We start from the raw sequence: 5,673 nt of genomic DNA on the forward strand, positions 1-5,673 counted from the left end.
ACGTAACAGTTGTATATTAAGAATTTCTATGTTTGAACCTTGGAGTGTCTGAAATGGCATTTAGCCCATGTATCACATAAGGTACCATTCAGATTGGAAATACCAAATACCTTATTCTTAGGATATACCAAGCACTATACTAGACAATAAAGAAAAGCACTGGATTATGTTTTAAGCATAATGTGCTTTCATACAGTGGGCTGTTTATTATTATTTTCTTACTTTAGTTATAACATAAAATAACTTCACAAAATTCAGTTACCTGGATGATTTTGTGTTATAATAGTTATGTTAAACTGTAAATGGTTTTATTTAACCAATATACACATTCCTAAGTTTGACATATACATGAAACTTCAAGCTACCCAAGGTTTTTTTTTTTTTAATGAAACCTGTGTACTGAAACATCAACGTTTCATAAACCCTTTGAACTTTCTTTATTAGTAAAACTAAGTATTAAAACAGTGTGGTTATTTAACCAAGTGTACAGTCATCATCAATATGTAGGTCAGCAATCTACATACTGGCTTGAATAGTGAAATCCAGGGTGTGATTCCCTCCAGTGTACAAAGTGGAGACATTCTATGGTGGAACTATGCACTAAAACAAAATCAACAACATAAGTTTATTTATACAGGAGTTGGACAAAAAATGAGGAATTATCTGCTAGTTGCAACCAGTTTTAACTTGAAAAATTACAAGGAACCTTTTTTCCAGTTTGTGTGTATGTGAAACAAAAGTGATAGTAATTTTTGCTGTGTTTTGTTTGGAATATTATATTTTCCAGGAAGAATCTAACAAACCTAGAAAGAAAGAGGGGTGATATAGTAAGACCTGTCTGTAACCAAGATTGTACAAATGTAATGTCTCGGGACAAACAGTTTCTAAAATATGTCACCATGGAATCCAATTAGTAGAATCTCAAGTGTATAGAGTATTTGCTATTAGAAAATTGTCCAGTTCAATCAAGACTACCAAAAATTGGGGTGCATTGTGAAAGCAAACAGGACAACAGCAACCCAAAAATATGCTCAAAAGCAGAAATGTCATGGGGGCAACAGGAGCAGTCACCCTCCCCAAGCTAAGCGTGTGTCTACGTGTGTGTGTGGATTATGGCACTTACCCGTGAGACATTTCTAGTCAGGACAGCTTAACACGTATACAAAAATTTTGTCATAGTGTAGACCACCAGCTAAATTGAAGACTCGTAGAAAGTTATTATTTTCCCCTACCCCACAAGCTATTTGTGAAATAACACTCCTGCTTCAAAGTTGGGTGTCAGCAATCAGTGTCAAAGAGTGATCTAAGTTATTTGAGAAGTAGCAATGAAGCTGTATACAAGCTATTCATTACTCTAAGAAGCACATGCAGTAGTGCCATCCACAGAAATCTTACTTCAAGTGTTTAATCAGGAGCTATTCTCCGAGTTCGCTACAGTAACTCTATTAGTAATACTATTATGCATTTTGCGCCTTGAAAGTATCCTCCTTTTCTGTATATAGGATTTTAAAAATATATCCATTAAAAAGTTCCAATGATGCGTAATACGGGTAGATATTCTAAATGATATGTTCAAAGATGGCATTAATGATGCCTGTCCAATATAATTGCATTGTGACATTATTTCTTATATGTATATACCAACACGATTTACATTATAACTATCACGGCAAAGTAAAATAGTTTGCACGTTTTGTATACAATTGTCCATGATACTAATAAAGTATACTGACATGAATTCGCACTGAAACACATCAGATCTAGTAAATTGGGTACTGAAGTGATTAGATGGATGGTTATCTGTGATGAAATGTTTAAAATTAAATGAGTTCTGCTATTAATAATAAAAAGTATAGACTCTAGCAAAATAACTTACATCCCATTTTTCATCTAATTGTCTAATCTGAAATTAATCCGTTCGTGTATGCGTGCTAGCTCGTATGGAAACTCAATATTTGTATTGACTAATTGCAGTGGTACTTTTACGTTTATACGAGTGCAAAACTGAACGAAGTTTAACGTGCATTGTTCTATACGAGTGCAAATCTACGACTTTTATAACATTAACATTAAAGACATTTACCTCAGTTACAAAAACAATCACATTAAGTTAATTCTTTACCCTTTCGTAGTTTATAAATAAGCTATTTTAAATACCATTACATCTTAATACAAATTCCAATAGGCACATAAAAATCAACAATTAGGCCTAAAGTTTAAATACTTTTAGTACGCGAAGCACGAGTTTACCGCTCTCTAATTTACGGCAATTAGCCTTAGTAGTCACTGCTACAAATTCAGTCATTTTCGATGTTTTACATTTAACACATTACGCGAAAGAAAATAATTAGAGATTTCAGATGATATCAGAATACGATTTATACATAAACACACACAAGACATTTACACAAAAACAAACAAACATAATGACAGTTGATTTTTACACTCCTCAATACCATAAATTAAAAAATTCACTATTTTATAACTTATACGTTTTCAACTATCTTAATTCAGAAATAGACAATTAGGCCTAAATTTAAATAGGCTTTGCATGCAAAGAACCAATTTACCTACTAGGGGAATAAAATATTACACCATTTCCGTTATTATAGGTAGTGGATCCAAAGCTTTGTAAATGCTTTAGTGGAGAGTAAAAAATAAAATAAAAGAAAAAAGAGTTGATTCTGTTATGGAAGGAAAAATTGGCGAAATAGGGACATACGAAGACAATTGATTTTTATACTTCATGATAGCATAATTAAAAAAGTCATTTTATAAATACAGATGCCTAAAATCGAAAATTTCGCCATAATTTATTGGTGGTAGTGAACCCGACGCTTTGCTAATACTTTAGGGGGGAGAGTAAAATAGAGTTGATACCATTGTGAAAGGAAAAAGAAGTGAAATAGCGACAAACGAACACAGCTGATATTTATACTTCTGGAGACAATAATTTGAAAAATCCACATTTCATAACGTCACTTTATTAAAAGTGCGACAAATAAATCTCAAGATTTTAGTCAAAGACAAGGTGTTTATATACAAAATGTTTTATACGGAGATATATTTCGTTTATAGTCATTCCACGTTTTGACACGTATTTACTTTAAATGTAAATACAACAGCTCGATATTATGCTTAATACGTTTTTTTCATTCATGTCCAACTTCATTATACAACAACAGCATTATTTATATAATTTTTGGTATTAAAACATTTACATATACCCTTTTCATACACACACATATATAGTATTCCACTAAATAATGCTGTATGTCTGTGAACCCCCAGTGGCACGGCGGCAAGTCTGTGGACTTATAACGCCAGAGAACTGATTTCCATACCCGTGATGGGCATAGCAGCCGGTAGCATATTGTGTAGCTTTGTGTTTAATTGCAAGAAACCAAACTAAGTTTCATATGTGAAAAAAAAAATACTGGGCTTTGGCTCATATGGCACAGCACGCGCTTTGTATGCGGGAAGTCGAAGATTCAATCCAGTCTGTGTCCGTTGTTTACTTTTTTCCCCCTAAACAATGTTTCAGTAGTCAATTAATTGTAGTACATCGTACGCGAAGCACGATTTTATACCCAAGTTAACTCAATTATGTTACCTTGACCGTGTAAGGACTCGGTTCAGTTATGGAAGTGGTATACTGGGTATTCTTTGTGTGTGATTTAATTTGGTGACATATCTGGGCAGTTGACCATTTATTAGTCCATGAGAGGGCAGCAAATACATATGCCATCGCAGCCTCTCGTGCGGAACAGTATGTGACTAAACTATGATCTTAAGTTTGTATCAAATAATATGCAATTAATTAAAATTCCTATGGAATATATTTTAATAATTAGACTTCGGTATATTTTGTGATGTTTATAAAAAATGTGTAGATATGTTTTTGCATGTTGAACAGTTTTATGATTTATTCTACACAGTGAGCTCAAAATTACAAATATAAAAGCATGGATACAAGAATTAGAGCCAGTATTATATTTCATGTTGTAAATATTCAGGACAAGAGAGGTAAGGCCCAGCTACAGTGTACATTAACTTGATCAGATTATAAAATGATCAAAAATGTTACCTGGTGGTGGCAAATTCATAAATCATTCGAATTATGAGTTGAAAAAAAGAAAATAACTGAACCTAAAAAGCACTATGAACTGAAGGCGGATATTTTTGGGGGTTTTGATCAACATTTTTCACCAAGTATTGCAGGTCATGGTGAAAAATATAGTTAACAGAAGGAAAAGGTACACATAGAGAAACGGTGGTTGTGTGCAGCACAACATTCTATAATGTATTCGGACATTATTGTTCCTTTACAGCTCTTTATTTTGACTTTTGGTCACAGTTTGAATAATGATTATCTAGCTATTTTATGTGTGAAAACTGATGCTCATTTGGATACAGTCGGCACTCGAATACCAATATTCCATTAAATTGATGCTTAATATCCGGACCAAGATTTACGTGCAACCAGTTATTTTCCGTTATGATTTTACTAACTAGTCCAATAATTAAAAAAAAAGGAAGTAAATGGAACGATGACTAATATCAGTCCTTCAAAAACAATGCAAACAAGATAGTAAGGACGGCACTTGCATCATCCCTATGTAACAGCACAAGCACACACTGTAGTAAAATGTTAACAGACAAAAATATGATAAATTAAACTCAATTGTGATTGAACAGTTATATATATATATATATATTGCTATATTTTAATTCTTGCCTGTGCTTTTATGGAGGGATGATGCAAATATCATCCCTACTATCTTGTTTGTATTGTTATTCAAGGATTGATATCAGCCATCCCTACATTTACTTCCTTTTTTGAAAAGTTTTTTCTTTATTTCTTTGCTTGTTTTGAATGCGGTGTGTTAACAGACATAGGAAGGTTGTATTAATAACAAAGATCTAAATACAATGAGATTCCAACTGTAATGCCCCCCAGTGGTACAGCAGTATGTCTGCAGACTTACAACTCTAAAAACCGGGTTTGGATATCCGTGGTGAGCAGAGCACAGATAGCCCATTGTGTAACGTTGTGCTTAATTACAAACATAACATCCACCTGTAATATTTATTGTTTATCTATTATTGACAGATAATTCCTGTTTCACCCTGTATTTAAGCTTTTTAAAGGAACACCAAATTTCTGTATGAAAGCTAATTTCAATGGGGTTGTGATAACACTAGAATTATGATTTTTTTCAATTACTACTTGTTATTAATAATACTTATAAAAGTGGATACTCCGTTTGAAACTATGTCACCTCAGTGAAATTGGTTGACATCATTGTTTTGGTTTTTGAGCTATTATGTAATCAAAAAGAAGCAGAAGAAAGAAGAACAAGAAATCCAAATTTTTGCTATGATATTTACAGATATTCCCAGAACATGTGATTCAGTAATTACATACAAATAGTTATGAAAGGAAACACTGTATAGTATTGTAAAGTTCCAATAACCTATTGAGGAGATATTTAAAATACCATTTTGGTGAACAATTCGAGCCATCTCTACATAGGCAGTACTACCGACACCGAAAATAAGTTGTTTGTTTTTTGAGTTTCGCGCAAAGCTACACGAGGGGTATCTGCGATAGCCGTCCCTAATTTAGCAGTGTAAGACTAGAGGGAAGGCAGCAAGTCAGCACCACCCACC

General features: G+C 33.2%; 1 protein-coding gene across 1 annotated transcript in view; it reads left to right on the forward strand.

Annotated features, from left to right (window-relative positions):
• The window catches only part of LOC106467347 (uridine-cytidine kinase 2-like), a 43,118-nt gene that overhangs the window by 34,554 nt on the left and 2,891 nt on the right, over positions 1-5,673 (forward strand). The window lies entirely within an intron of this gene.

The sequence above is a fragment of the Limulus polyphemus genome, unplaced genomic scaffold (genome assembly GCF_000517525.1).
Source record: "Limulus polyphemus unplaced genomic scaffold, Limulus_polyphemus-2.1.2 Scaffold2579, whole genome shotgun sequence".
NCBI lineage: Eukaryota > Metazoa > Arthropoda > Merostomata > Xiphosura > Limulidae > Limulus > Limulus polyphemus.